Source organism: Tenrec ecaudatus, chromosome 6, assembly GCF_050624435.1.
Source record: "Tenrec ecaudatus isolate mTenEca1 chromosome 6, mTenEca1.hap1, whole genome shotgun sequence".
Lineage (NCBI taxonomy): Eukaryota > Metazoa > Chordata > Mammalia > Afrosoricida > Tenrecidae > Tenrec > Tenrec ecaudatus.
This window is the reverse complement of record NC_134535.1, coordinates 99,625,998-99,642,166: the sequence shown is the minus strand read 5'-3', so window position 1 is coordinate 99,642,166 and position 16,169 is coordinate 99,625,998. Positions and strand designations below refer to the sequence as shown.

Sequence of the window (16,169 nt, the reverse complement as noted above, 5' to 3'; positions counted from 1 at the left end):
GAACTTTTAAAACCAGATTTAGATCTAGGCTTATTATTGTAATAGGTTTAATTTTCCAATTTCCAACCTAGAATATACACGACATGTTAGACAATAATCAATCTAAATTGCTCACAGAGAAAAGCAACAAACAAAAAAGTGCCCCGCTAGAGCCAAACAACCCCAACCAAGAGCTAGATTCTGCGAAGCTTATTAATCCTCCAATTTCAAACAGTCTCCCAAGGGAAAATAACTCGACTGTCATAGCAATTTGTTTGCTAAAAAGCAGAGTCATTATCATTAAGGAAAATTCCATTATATATAAGAAAATGTAACGATGCCTTTAGAGAGTAAGGAAAAGTAGTTTCCGTGTTGGGGAGTAAGCATACTAAACTCTTCCCATTCAATTCGTCTTTGCTGGAGATTAAAATAACTGTTCATGTCAGAAAAGTGACATGAACATGAAACCCACAAAACCAAACTACTCAACAAGTTTTTGTTGGAAATAATCTTAGGGGAACCAATCATGTGCTATCAAAGTCCAAGGGTGGACTGGCCCCACAGCATTTCCTCCTCCGTCCTTTCTCCGCCTTGGGCCTTTTTCTCTTTTCTCCGCTTACGTTCCTCTTTCTTCGAGGATGCTTCTCTGCTCTGGTTCTCCTTTCCGCTCTTGGGCTTTTCTGTACCGACACTCACTGTTTCCACCTCTGCTTTCCTCCTTTAGATGCTCCCAACTTGTTTGCTTCCTGTGCTTGGGTCGTACCTCCATGGGGTTCTCTGCCTTCCTCAAGTGCCTTTTCCTCTTCTGGTGGATGTGTTTGCGACCGGCTTGATGGGCACCGGGACTGGTTTCTGAGGAGAGGTGCTTGTAAACTCCGGATTCTCCCCGACATGAGGCACAGTTATATTCTTGCTGACCGAGGCCCAAGCGTACAGTTTTTCTAGGCTGGAGAGTCTCGTCTCCGTCTGCTCTCATGAGCTGGGAGCTGTTAAGTAACCAGTTTTCCAATGTTCGTGGACGATTATCTGACCTTAGATAAGTCTGCACAGCTTCAGATGGGAGTATTTGATTAGACATTCTATATCTGGGTCTGAAATCAACCTCTTCTTTATACCCAAAGGTTTCCAAGTAGTCCTTTGTCAAATTTCAGAAACAAATCTTTGGCTCTAAGCCCCTGGCTTTTTGCACTTTTATATCATCTTCAAGTTCATCTTGGAAAGAGTCCTATGTCGTCTTTGAATGCACCATTAAGTTGACAACAAGGGATTCTCCTTATCAAGCTGAGAACTCGGTGGAGAAATGTGATATTTGCTCATTAATGGCTCCAGTTTTTCTGCATGAATTCCCAAATAATAAGTGTGTGTGGAACCAGAGAATTAAAAATTATGATGCAGAAATTATAAAATCAGTTTTTGTACAATAATCCATTTTCATTCTCCTCTGAGGCAGGGTGGGCATCTACAACTACTGTCCCCCTCCCCACCAATGCCACCAGCCAGGAGAGAGGCCCAGGTGGAGGTGTCAGAGAGGGAAGAACAACCGCTGCCACCCAGCAGGCGGGGTAAAAAGCTAATTCTATTTTTTTAAGTTTTACACTGACCAGTGTCTCCCTTCACACACTTTTCTGTTGTGTGTCCCTCTGGGAGGGGGTTATATGTAGATCATTGTGATCGGTTCCCCCTTTCTCCCTCCACCTTCCCCTCACCCTCCTGGTATGGCTACTTTTATTATTGGTCCTGAGGGGTTTATCTGTCTTGGATTCCCTGTGTTTCCAGCTCTCAACTGTATCCATGTACATGCTCTGGTCTAGCCAGATTTGTAAGGTAGAACTGGGATCATGATAGCAAGGAAGGAAGCATTAAAAAGTACAGGACTGTTGTGTCTTTCAACGGTACTATACTGCACCCTGACTGACTTGTCTCTTCCTGGTGACCCTGCTGGAAGGGGATGTCCAATAACTACAGATAGGCTTTGGGTCTCCACTCTACACTGCCCCTCATTCACACTGATATGATTTGTTGTTCTGGGTCTTTGAGATCTGATACCTGATCCTATCAACACCTCATGATCACACAGGCTGGTGTGCTTCTTTCATGTGGACTTTGTTGCTTCTCAGCTAGATGGCCTTTAAGCCATCTTCAAGCCTTTAAGACCCCAGACACTATATCTTTTGATAGTCGGGTACCATCAGCTTCCTTCACCACATTTACTTATGCACCCATTTTGTCTTCAGCAATCGTATTAGGAAGATGAGCATCCAAGGATGCCAGGTTATTAGAACAAAGTGTTCTTGCATTGAGGGAGGACTTGAGTAGAGACCCAATGTCTGTCTGCTACCTTAATACTAAACCTATAAACATATGTACATAGATCTATTTCACTATCATTGTATAGATTTACATATGCACATGCCTGTATTTAGACTTCTATAAATGCCCTTTGCCTTCTAGTTCTTTCCTCTATTCCTTTTGTCCCACTGTCATGTTCAGCCTTACTTACTTTCAGTAAGTCCTCTCCGTTACATTGCCCTTGATCAAGCCCTACTAGTATCCTACACCCTCCTCACTATCTACTTTAGCTCACTTGTTCCCTTGTTCCTGGGTTTGTTAACGCCAATTCCTACAACCCCCCATCCCCCTCTACCTTGTCCCTCTGGAACCATCAGTCCTGTTGTTTTCTCCTCAGGATTGTTTATCCTGCCTATCTTATCTAGATAAACATGCAGAGACAATAATAAGCACAAAAACAAGACAGAGAAAAACAAAACAACAGCAGCAAAAAGAAAAGCCTATAAATAGTTCCAGGCCTGTTGGCTGACCTTTAGGAGTGTTTTCTGGTTGAGTCTGATGGGGTGCCATGCCCTGGCCCCAATGTCTATTTTTGGTATTCCCCAGGGACTTCACTGCTTTGCTCTTATTCCTGCTCTGTTGCAAGCCCTTAGTGTTTCACCCCGTGTGGTGGGGTCAGATCAGGCATAGTTCCCATCCTGTGCCTCCACTGTTGTCCCTCTTAATGATATGGGTCAGTGAGGGATGTCGTGTCTCCTGGTGGGGCGGCCCTATGTCCTCTCTGTGCATTGCCTGCTCTGAGCAGGAATATTATCCAGGGGCTTGGTATCGCTGTTTTTTTTCTTCAAAACAAGTCCTTTAGTTAGTCATCCATTCTTATGTAGACTGGTATTATCCTTCATTCAAATGAATCTTTTTCTTTCTTTCTGAATAAATCTTCTTAATTTCATTTAAAGGACTGTGTGGATTGTTTGTTGTTTTTGCTAAAACAAATGCTTTTAAAATTGAAGCATCATATTTAAACAGTTCAACTATTAAACCGCCTTTAAAATAAACTTTGGGATGTGATCATTTTATGCATTGAAATTTCATTCTACCACTTGTAAAAGTGCCTCTCTTTATAGTGTGTATAAAGTATGCATTATCTATCATGAGCAGTACTCTTTTCTTCCCTCCCAGCTAATACCACCCCAGAAGTTCTCTTTCACACTAACACCCCAAACAAACAAACAAAATTATAAAAATAAGCCTGTTGCCCTGGAGTTCATTGTGACTCATATCAATCCTGTAAGTCAGAGCAGAACAGCGGTCGGAGGTGTTCAAGGATATCAACTGTACAGCGCAGACCACCCCCTCCTTCTCCGAAGAAGTGAGTAGTTGGTGGAGGTAACCACTGCTGACCTGCTGACTAGCAGCTGAGCACTGTGACCACTGTGCCACCAAGTGTCCTCACTGAGGCCCAAGAACTGATCACTATGGCTACTCTACTGGGAGTTTATTTTAAACCAAAACAAAAAATGTGGGGGAAAGGCCAGCCCCCCACAACTAATCATGGGTTCAATGGGTACAATTGTATGGTTGTGATACATAAAGATTACAATAAAGCCTCCCTGGGCTCTCCTTCAGGGAAACAATCTACTACTTGTTGTCAGATGAACAGTGGTGTCTGCTTATTCTAGATGGCTGATAACCCCTAGGGAGAATAACCCCTGACCTACTTCTGTTGACCTCCAAGTGTATAGTCATGTGCCGCGTGTAACAAGCAGCTAAGTTTGGGATATATTTGGGGGAGACAACTTGGGAGAAATCTTTCTGTTTCCCATACCAAAAGAACCCAAACTCACTGCCATTGGGTCAACTCCAACTGATGGCAACCCTATAGGAAAGGGGAGAACTGCCTCTATAGGTTACCTAGGCTTAAACTCTTTACAGGAGTCGAGAGGGAGTCTTGTCTTTCTCCTACAGGACAGCTGGAGTTTCAAACTGCCGATCTTTCCAATTGCAGCCCAAAGGGCAAACAATTCGCCACTGGGGTCCCTTCCATCTAGTAACACCTAGAAGTTCCCTTTCACACTAAGAGCTAAACCAGAACAGCACACCTGCTCCCATGGGGTCAATTGTCATTTATAGCAAAACTGTAAGTCTGAGTAGAACTACCTTAGGATGTTTTCAAGGTTATAATTCTTTTCAGAATCAATCTATGACCAAACTACCAATCCAGGTCCACAAACTAAAATGAGATACTTAAAAATGTTAAAAGATGTATATATTTAATATTCTAGTAGGCCCATATGAGAAAAAAAATATAAACTTGTTTAATAGATCATTTGTTGTAGCCTACTGTCCATTCCCAGAAAGAAAACAACCCGGACCACCAGCAAGTTCAAAAGAATAAGTTTTATTTCCTGCACAGGGACTGTCAGCCCTCTTGAGAGGAGACTGAGCGGTCACCAGTGTAACTTTCCAAAGGTTTATATATTATTGCAACGTGCAGATTCACAAGCAACCATAGAACGGAAGCGGGATAGTGCGGTTAGTCTTTCTTAGTTGAACAACAACTGCTCTGGTTGTTCTCTCAAGCCTCTGAACAAACACTTCCTTCAGTACATTCCATTGCGCTACGTCTGCACAGCGTACCTCCCCAATATCAGCTAGTACATTTACAGTTCATAGCTAATTCATGTACAGTTCATAATGGCTTCTGTCAGCTCAAAATGGCCTCACTCTTGTCAAGGCTGCTTAAACTTTTCCCAGAGCTACTACACATTCCCAAAGGTGGGTTCAGTTCCAGGTTTAAGAGTTTCTAAGAGCCATGGTTTCTGGGTTTCCACTAGTCTCTACACACCAGTAGGTCTGGTCTTTTTTATTATTTTGAATTTTGTTCTACTTTTTCTCCTCCTTCTGTTCAGGGATTTTGATTGTGTCCCTGATGAGAGTGGCCACTAATGGTAGACATGGACCATTCTAGTTTAAATATGAATAAAAACTGGGTAGTTCTAAAATTCTGAAAATTACTTGGGCTTCCACTAAGTTAAAGGTCTTTAAAATTCAACATCGGGGGGGGGGAGGGAGAGGCATTTCTATGTTTTAGGATGCATACAAGCTATTTATATACTTTCAATGGATAGAGTTTTAGAGCATATATTGAAAAGTAATTCCTCTAAATCTTTATTAAGATCAAGATTTAAAGGAATTACAAACTACTCTGTATCTCTGTTACTTCTACCACCAGAGCCTATCAGAATTTTAATCTCAATTTCTCTCATCTAAAATTTTACTTTTATTAAACTAATATCCTTGATAAATGGAACTTGACTCAATGATAAATTGGACTATATAATTTGACTGTGCTTGATCTATAAAAACAGCAATCTCATATGGTTAAACTTAGTACTGCACGATACAACCTGTGGTAGTTAGATTTTATGTCAACTTGAATTTGTATGAACATGTAGGGATGGAGTCTAACCTATCAATCAGGTCACAACTCAACAGTGCCTCCTGAGAAGTGTGACGTTTTTATAAGAGAAATACTGGTGACCCCTCCCCTCTCTCTTTGCCCCTTCACCTTCCTGCCTGCTGGGACTCTGTGCTCATCTCCAGGGGCAGCCCCAAGTGGCCCTCTCGACCCTAAGAATTGTAGGCACCCTGCCATGTCTCCATGAGTCCTCCATGACCTTGATTCCACATGACCGTGCACCCACCAGCCTATGGTCTTCCTGCAGCCTGCAGCTACGTGAATAAGAAGAGGGTTCCAGCTAACATAGGCCCCATGGACTTAAGTTGGACTGAGTTGGGACGCCATCATGATATAAGATTACTTCTTGATATAAAGCTTTTTCTTATACATATTTGAATGATCCTGGTTTTGTTTCTCTAGACAACCCAACCTAACATACCACCTTATATCATCACTTAGTTTTGCTTGTGAGATATTGTCAATTCACCTATCATACGTGTTTCTATGACATTTCTTGGAAGAGCACTACTACTAATGGGACAAAATACTGGACAATCCGCTCCTTGAAGTGTACAGCCTAAGCAGTCCTGTGAGGGAGTTCTATTCTGGCATATAGGGGTCATTCTGAGTGAGAATAAACTCAATAACCCACAACGTAATGTTTTCTGCTATTGTGGTGCTTTCAATAATGTCCTCACAATGCTCTTAAGTATCTTTGTAAAAGATCACTATAGTTGGAATCAATTTGACAGCAATGAGCATGGTTACATATAAGTCACTAATAATGCCAAGTTAAAAAAGAGAGATTCTGAACTTAAATATAAGAACATATATACTATCAAATTTCGGAGGTGTTTTTTGTTCCCCAACAAATGTTGAGTGTCTTATGTAAAGTGTGAGTAAAACACTGTGTTTTGCTGTGACTCAGTGGCAATAAATTCCATTTTGACCATGGAGCCCAGAAAGGGGAAACTCATGATTCCTACAGATATCATTTTGTGCTTCCATACCATGTATCTGGGATCAACTATCTTCTTTTTTTAAAAAACAGTGGAGAGCGCAGGCGCAGTCCCCCACTACCACAAATTATGCAGTCGAGTTTCCCACATTTGGGGAAATCATGGGGGTCATCACATCCGGAGTGCAATGGATAAGGCTCACCCTGGGAAAAACACCTTCGTGATCATGGTATCTCCCTGCCAGGTAAGTAGTCACTTTTATTCTTGGTGCTACTCATAGGAATGATTTGACTTGAGGAAAAGTACTTAATTTCTTGACACCGAAATTTCTTTGTCTACTAAATGAAAAAAAAAAAAAAGGACTGTTGATAGGATCCAATCAAATAATGCACTGAGGAATTTTAGTACTGTGCCTGGCACAAGATAAGCCTTTAGTCAGTGCTTTGCACTCGTACTAAGTGCCGTGCATTCTATGCTGTTGCTATAGCGGCCACCCAGTTGGTTCTGACTTATGGAGATCTCAGGTGTGCAGAATAGAACTACTCTGTAAGGTTTTCAAGATTGCAAATTTCCAAGACTGTCTTCCAAGGCACCTCTGGGTGGGTTCTGAGGCTCCACTGTGCATAATTTTGGCTAGTTGAGCACAAACCCATGGGCTGCATAGTCCCATTATCATTGAGTCGGTTCTGACATATAGTAAACCTATAGGACAGAATAGAACTGCTTTTAGGATCACCTTAGGAGAGCAGATAGCCTCATCTTTGTCCTGCAGAGCAGCTGGGAGGTTTGAACTATTGACATTGGGTTTGCAGTCCAATGCTCAACTCAGTACACCCCAAGAACTTCTTATGAACTGTGTAGTGGGCTGGAAATTACACATGTGCTGTAAACTGAAGTTTGAGCGTAAGCCGCATGCCCTCTGGACTTCAGATTGTATGGCATGTCCATGGAACTGATGGCCAGGTGTAAAAAGGTAGACAGGAACCTCCTAAACACTCTTTTCTTTACCCTCCCCCACTTGTTTAAAATGAACTTGTGTATCTCTAAAGAATCCAAGGTCACTTCACTTTTCCTTTTCCTCCTTTACAGTCACCCAGTCCAATGTTTACTGATGAATAATAAGGAATTTGGAGGGTTTTTAAGGCTGTGAGGCTTCACTCTTTCTTCAATGCTCCCCCCCATATATGTTGTTGGGTGTCCCCCCAACTCCAGCCCTCCCTCCCTTCATCTATCATTTTGTGTGCCTCCCCTTTCACTGTTCCAGCCCTCGTCTCTGGAATCTTCAGAGTTTTCAAAGTTGTACCCTTTGGTGTGAAAATAATTATTCTTCTTTGTTTTTCCTTACAATAATGGTATCATTAAATACTTATCTTTATAAAACTAACTTTGCTAAGAATAATATTCTCTAGTTTTTCCCTGTCTTGCAGGGCTTCACAAAATCAACATTGTTTTCCATTGGTGCATAGTATTCCATTGTATGACTATACCGAGTTTTTTTATACATTCCTCTACAAATAGAGTTTGGGTTGTTTGCATCTGTTAGCTGTTATGGAAATTGCTGCAGTAAACAAGCATTGCATAGGTTTGCACTCCATTTATTTAAGATATACACCCAGTAGATAGATTGTAGGATGATAAGTTAAATTATACTGGCATTTGTTTAAGGAAGCACCATACTGATTTCCATAATGGTTGTATAATTTCACAGTCCCACCAGTAATGGACAAGCATTCTCATCTCTCCATGTCCTCTCCAGCATTTATCATTTTCTGTTTTTCTTAATTTTGATAAGATTGTCAGTGTGATGTAAGGTTTCTCATTGTTGTTTTAATTTTTATTTCTCTGACTGTTAATAAATGTGAATATTTATTCATATAGTTGTTGTTCACCGGGATGTCATCTTGAGTAAATTGTTTATTCATGTCTTGTACCAACTTTTAATTAAATTACTTTTATTTTTCCTATTAATTCTATAGCTTTCCTATACTTTTATAGATCTTTGAAATTAGCCCTTTAAATTATGTATTTCCCCCCCAATCTATGGGAAATCTAATCTAAATACTTTTCCTAATCTATGGGTTCTCTCTCTGTTGTTGTTGGTTTTTTGGGGTTTTTTTAAAAATAACTTTATTGGAGGCTCATACAATTCTTATCACAATCCATACATCCACCCATTGTGTCAAGCACATTTGTACATTTGTTACCATCATCATTCTGAAAACCTTTTCCTTCAACTTGAGCTCTTAATATCAGTACTCATTTTCCCCCACCCTTCCCATTCCCCAGTCCCTCGGGAACCCTTGATAATTTTTAAAGTTTTTGTTTTTAACAAATATTTTATAGCATAGCATAATATTGTCGCGTGCCAGGTCTCGCCAGCAAGAAAAGACGCGCCACAACAGGATTCTTCCACAGGCGTTTAATTTTTCATAATGCGGTAAAAGACCCCGAAGCCCCAAACTACTGCTGCTTATATATGCTCTATGGGGATGTGCTGTGCCTTGATTGGTGCATTTGCCAAAACCTCATGCATTGATTGGTGAGTTCGCCAGAACCCTCGTTTGCATACTCCAGGGTGGAGTGATGACTACGTCATCTCAGCAGCGCGCATGCGCTAAGTGGTTGTTTACCACTTAGTTGGGCCACCGCCCTGACTGCCCAGCGCCATCTTGTAATGGCGGCGAGAGCTGCGGCTTCCCACATCGCGAGAGCTGTGGCTTCCCACATCTCGCGAGAGCTGCGGCTTCCCACATCTCCTCCTTTCTTTTTTATTTTAAGCCTAATCCATCGATCAATCCCGGAGCCTCCAGCAGCCCCAGGAGATCAAGATGGATATAAAAACCCAAATCTGGTCACCCTGATGTGTGCAATGAGCAAAACTCCACATGGTGCAAGGGCTGACCAAGATCCAATTTCTGTCACTCTTCCCAGTGCAATGGGACAATTCCCTTGGGGTGCAAGAGCTGACAACTTATGGGGGTTAGTTTTCTTTTAACAAAGAAAGCCAAAGATCATGGGAACCACCGCGCTTAATCGCTAAGAGCGCCTGCGTGATGATGACTTTGTCACGTTTTTGCTGAGCTTTAAGCTTGCAGAGCAACCATAGCAACAACACTCCTCCACAGCACATTATTGCAGCAAATGTAAACACCCCCACCCACTCTTTAAAGTAGGAAAAGGCAGTAGAAAGCCAAGAAGTAAAATCTCCAATAGTTATGGGTTTCATTCTTGTGCCATTAAGAGTCGTAATCTGCATCCGGAGTTGTTCTTGAAGTTCTTCCAGTTCAGCTGTTCATTGTCCTGTAAGGTACTGGGATATATTCTTGCTGCTAAAAGAAGACTCATTCAAGAATTTTAAAGGTGTTATGCAAAAATTAGGTGTTGAAGAAACACAACTTAATTGCACCATACTCGTAAGAGTATCCACTTGTTGTTGTAATAAATCAACTCTCTGGTTCACTAACAGTAAACCAGACATTAATCGAGCATCCATCTTATGGACTGTAGATAAAGCTTCTGATGTAGATTGCGTAATATTGTTAATGACATTTGCTGTCATTACTTGATTAGACATAGCCAATCCTGCTGTAACCGCTGCCGCAGCTGAGATAGTAATAGCTGTAATAATCGCTGCGGTAATGCCAAAATCTCTTTTATATCTATAGAGTGTAGCAATAGGAAAAGTATTGGGATCTGCTTCAACCGGTATGGGTATCATAGTGGGAATTTTTACTATCAAAGCAAATGGCTCAGAGCCATTCCAACATTCAGCAAGCCAACACTGACTGCTAAAGCTATTACATGAAGCTTCCCAAAATGTATCATTTGCATGACTAATGTTGAATGTTAACAGAAAGAAAAATGGAGGCTGGACACAAACAGGTGATGGCTGAAATTGCACTCTTGATATATTAACCATAGTATTTACTTTCAGCTTCCTTGTAGTAGTATTATACACACCTGTAACATTGAATAAGGTGTCATTAATCCCATACATTCTTGCAAAGGGAGTCACTATAGTAGATGCTCCTTGTTGATTATACACCATCCATTCATACCATGGCCAGGTATTATCAGGACCAGTGGTATTAATATTACTATTCCATTTTGCTTTACCTAAAGCTGGAGTCATATCAAAACCTGGTATAATAGGTTTGTTCCGATAATTTGGAGACTGACATTGAGTAAAAGTAGGCGGAAAGCTTTTTTCAGGTGAGCAACTAGGTAATATGGCACGTCTGGTCACATTAGGTGACGCTACTGATCCATTAATGGGCCCAGAGGGCCTGGATCCTTCACGAATCACCATGAGTATTGTAATATTTATCGCTTTTCTTTTCTCAGAAGTACCATTTCCACCTGTGACACCTTGTGCAACCTTTGTAAGGGTAGATATAATATTATTAACTGCAGAGTCTCCAGAATGATCCACCCAATTGACTAAAGATCCATTTCTTACATATATACAAGGTGCACTAGTATTAATGGTGGTAAAACACAAACTATATGCCAATGTAAAATTGCTTGCATTATATACTTTAGGAGGCTCCCCTCTAGGTGTAATACATGGTATTCCCAAATCACATTGCGTTGATAAGAATAAGGGTAATATTGACGCATTCGAGTGTATGGGAATAGGTACAGGCCAAGTTTTAGCTATAGCCCATAAAGAAACTCCTTTAACTATTGGGGTCCATATTACCATCAGTATCAGCAACATTATTAGGTTGATCATCGTCTTCTTCATTCTTCCTGCTCCCACGATCTTCATCCTCCTTAATTAGTCTCACCAGTCTCTCTGGCACCCAGATGGGGGTTTCTTCTTTCTGTGGAAAGATACAAATTGCTCCCCTGGACCTGATTAATATGGGGTCCGGGCCATACCATTTATTATCTAATACATTTTTCCATCGGGCCATTGCCTTTGGTGGTTTTGGCCATTGCCCGTGTCTGTCTGCAGCTGATTGGCCTTTCTCATCCAAACTTTAAAAATTTAGAGTAAAAAGAGTTAAAGATAAGGCCATTCTAGGGGTAGTGACCATCACGGCCTCTATTCCCCCTTTTTGTTTTAATAAATATTGTTTTAAAATACGATGACACCGTTCCACAATCCCTTGCCCTTGGGGATTGTACGGCAAACCCGTGAAGTGCTTCACCTGCATTTGCAAGCAAAAGTGTTGGAACTTGGTAGAAGTGTATGCAGGCCCATTATCTGTTTTTAACATGGTGGGCTTGCCCCATGCACTCCAAGCCTCTAAGCAATGTTGAATTACTTGGCTGGATTTTTCCCCTGTTAGGGGTGTTGCATGTACAATGCCAGAACTGGTGTCCACTGACACATGCACGTACTGCAATTTTCCAAAAGCAGATATGTGAGTAACGTCCATTTGCCAGATGTCGAGAGGACGGACGCCTCGAGGATTTACTCCAACTGAAGGTTTAGAAATAAATTCTGCACACTTGGCACACTGCAACACAATAGTGCGAGCCTCTGCGCGAGTAATTGGAAACTTAATGCGTAAAGTGGCAGCAGGCACATGATACAGCTCATGAAAGTCTTTAGCAAGGTCAAAGTTGGATTTAGTTAACACAGGGAAAGCTCTTGTAGCTTGATCAGCCAAATCATTACTTTTTACCATGGGTCCCGGGAGCAAGCTATGAGCACATATATGCTGAATATAAAATGGGTGTTTTCGTTGCAAAATACATTTTCTAATTTGAGACAATATGTCTGCTACCTTGCTGGATTGCTTAATGTAGCCAGCAATTTCCAGCTTAGACACCGCGTTGACTACGTAATGAGAGTCAGATATGATGTTAATTGGTTCAGTGAATTTCTTAAAAACTTCTAAAACCACCAAACATTCTACTAATTGAGGTGCATTAGCTAAAAATTGCAATGTAGTTACTTGATCATTTATTACATAACATCCTTTACCTGTTTTAGAGCCATCTGTATAAATGTCTAAAGCTTCCTTAATGGGGTTGTTAACAGTGACACGGGGAAAAATTACTGGATGAGCAGTCACAAATTGCAACAAGGAATGTTTAGGATAATGGTTGTCTATTAGTCCATTAAAACTGCATTTAAAAATTGCCCACTCATCTGTAGTGGCACACAGTGTAGCAACTTGCTCACTAGTATATGGGACAGTGACACTGCTAGGCTCTTTTCCAAAATGCATAATAGCTGTCTTAACACCTCTTAGGGCCATTGTGGCTACCATAGAAGGATAGTGTTCAATAGTTTTTGAAGGTGAAGAGTGAGCATGGATCCACAACAAAGGCCCAGTCTGCCACAGTACCACAGTAGGCGCACAGGCAGTTTTTAGAATGCACAGCTGAAAAGGAGATTTTATGTCTATTCTATCTAGCTGCGCTTCAGAAATGGCTTTTTCAACCTGTTCTAATACTTTCTGGGCTTGAGGAGTGATTTCTCGAGGAGAAGTAATATGGCTTTCTCCTTCCAAGATATTAAACAATGGTTTAAGGTCAGCAGTGGATATCTTTAAATATGGGCGGAGCCAATTGATATCTCCTAACAACTTTTGAAAATCATTTAATGTCTTTAACTGATCCTTCCGTATAGTCAATTTTTGAGGCGTTATGTGACATGGGCTTATTGTGGCTCCTAAAAACTCTCCAATTGAAGATTGTCGAACCTTATCTGGTGCTATTGCTAACTGATGGGATTCTAATTCCTTAACTACCTCACTGTATCCCTGCTGCACATCTAGCTCCTCTTCTCCAGTTATTAATATATCATCCATGTAATGGTAAATTTTTAACTGACCAAATTTCTCTCTGACGGGTGCTAGAGCGTGGTCCACAAATAACTGACACATAGTAGGACTATTAGCCATTCTCTGTGGCAAAACTCGCCACTGATAACGTTTATCAGGTTCTTCATGATTAATGGAGGGTAGAGTAAAAGCAAATCTTTCCTTATCTTTCTCATGCAAAGGAATGGAGAAAAAACAATCCTTAATGTCTATTATAATGACAATCCATCCTTTAGGTATTGCAGATAACAATGGAAGGCCTTTCTGTACAGGACCCATGAGTGACATTTGGGCGTTGATTGCTCTTAAATCATGCAACAATCTCCATTTCCCTGATTTTTTTCTTAATGACAAATATGGGCGTGTTCCACGGTGACACAGATGGTTCTAAATGTCCTAGTTCTAGCTGTTCTTTAACTAACTTTTGTGCCGCAATTAATTTTTCTACTGGAAGCGGCCACTGTGGTACCCAAACTGGTTCTGCTGAGAGCCAAGGAATGGGTAGCGGCTCCGCAGTGGCCCCTAGGAAAAACCCAGACCTGTACAATCTTTCTTCACTGCTACTTCTATTGGTTCAAGACAACCCTGCAGGTGTTTCCCAACTCCCTTTCCCGGTACATATCCCATTTTTTGCATAAGTTCCTGACTTATAGGTGAGTAATCATTAGTTAGTACTAATCCTAGGTCTGTCAATATGTCTCTTCCCCACAAATTTACGGGTAAGGGGAGGACATATGGTTGGAACTGGCCTGATTGTCCTTCCTCAGCCTTCCAGTGCAACCGCCTGGTGCTTATCATAGGCATGGATGCATACCCGAGCCCTTGCAAAGACTGTGAAGATTGTATTACCAGCCAGCAAGAAGGCCACCATTTGGTGGATATAATGCTTTTATCTGCCCCTGTGTCTAGTATACCTTCAAAGTTTTTCCCTTCAATATTCAGTGTCAAAGTTGGGCGTTGATACAACTGCACCGAAAAGAAAGCTCCAGCTTCTCCTGATGATCCAAAACTCCTTTTTTCCCTACTAATTTTGGTACTTGGAAACAGTGCATGCTCACTAGGCAATACCAAGAGCTGCGCTATACGGTCTCCAGGTGAGATGGCATATATTCCCCGTGGGGAGGAACACATTGCCTTTACTTGTCCTGTAAAATCCTGATCAATAACTCCTGGGTGTACAATTAAACCTTTTACAGTGGTGGAGGACCTACCAAGCAGCAAGCCCACGGTGCCTTCTGGAAGGGGACCATAAAAATCTGTAGGAATGGGCTGGCATCCCTGCTGTGGCATTAGTACTGCTCTGGTGGTGGCACTGAGGTCCACCCTGCGGATCCCGCAGTGGCCCTTTTGGGAATGGCCTCCCTAGTGGGAAGAGGCCGTCCTCCTGGATTGCCCCATACATTTGCGGGCCCTGGGGACAAGGGCCCCACTTCCCGTTTTTTGGCTCCTGGTAATATTGCTCTAGGGAGCGTCCCTTGCTATCCTTCACAGATCTGCATTCATTGGCCCAATGTCTACCTTTACCACACCGAGGGCAAACTCCTGGAGTCCTTTTGGCCCCTACTCTAGTTTGACTCGCAGTGTTAGTAAAGCAATGTTTTTTAATGTGTCCTTCCTTCCCACACTGAAAGCATTTTAATGGGCCTCTTTTTTGGGCCGCCAATACTGCAGCAGCCAGTCCTGCATTAGTTAAAGGACCGCCAACTTCCCTGCAAGCCTTCATCCATGCCTGCAATCCTTTAGACTTCCATGGCGTAATAACTGCTCTACATTCTTTAGTATACTGCTCAAAGACTAACTGCTCAATGAGAGGCATAGCTGTATCTTGATCTCCAAAAATTTTTCCTGCTGCCTCCAACATTCGTGCCACAAAATCTGAAAAAGGTTCGGTAGGTCCCTGTATAATTTTTGTTAAGTTGCCCCTAACCTCTCCTTTATTAGGTAAAGTTCTCCATGCCTTACTTGCAGCAGAATTTATTTGCTGATATACTTGCGATGGATATACTGTCTGATTATTAGCCCATCTTCCTTGGCCTGTAAGCATTTCAAAATCCCATGCTGGCTGCCCTGCCGCAGCATTTTCTCTAGCCTGAGCTGTTAATAAATCCTGCCATAAAGATTTCCATTCCAAGTATTGTCCCGTAGTTAATACTGCTTTTGTTACAAATGTCCAATCAGCAGGAGTCATAGCTTGACCCGTAAGCCTTTCAATTAAAGATTGAGTATAATTTGCACTTACTCCATAAGCTCTCACAGCTTGAGCTAAGTCCTTCACTTGTTTATGTTCTACGGGTGTATGATAGCGAGCATTATTCTGGTCCTCAAATACTGGATACATTTGTTGAATTGCTCTGCGGATATTGGATGGGCAGAAGGAGTAGCCACACCCTTTCTGCTTGTCTTCCTTATAAGGAGGTGGTGCTGACGGACTCACAGTTATCTTCCGTAGAGCACTATACTGCCCTCCTGCGGTCGCTTATAGTGCGTCATACCGACCTTCCTCATCGCGAGCAGCTATTTCCTCTAACTGCTCCTCCTCCTCCTCTGATATTTCCAAGAGTTCTAGTTCTCGCCACGGATTTAAAGGCTCCGAATGGCGGGTACGGTTCTTTTCTCGCCACGGATATAAAGGTTCCGAATGGCGGGTACGGCTCTTCTTCTGTTGATCAACTTCCTCCCCTAATTCTACCTGCGCAGTTT

The 16,169-nt window shown here is 41.8% G+C and overlaps 1 non-coding gene and 1 pseudogene across 1 annotated transcript; both read right to left on the bottom strand.

Annotated features, from left to right (window-relative positions):
- Positions 1-513: 513 nt before the first annotated feature.
- Positions 514-1,228, bottom strand: LOC142451557 (lysine-rich coiled-coil protein 1-like; annotated as a pseudogene).
- Positions 1,229-6,776: 5,548 nt separating this feature from the next.
- LOC142451922 (U1 spliceosomal RNA) lies at positions 6,777-6,939 on the bottom strand. Its single transcript, XR_012785026.1, has one exon. It is a non-coding gene; the product is annotated as a U1 spliceosomal RNA (small nuclear RNA).
- Between the last annotated feature and the right edge of the window lie 9,230 nt (positions 6,940-16,169).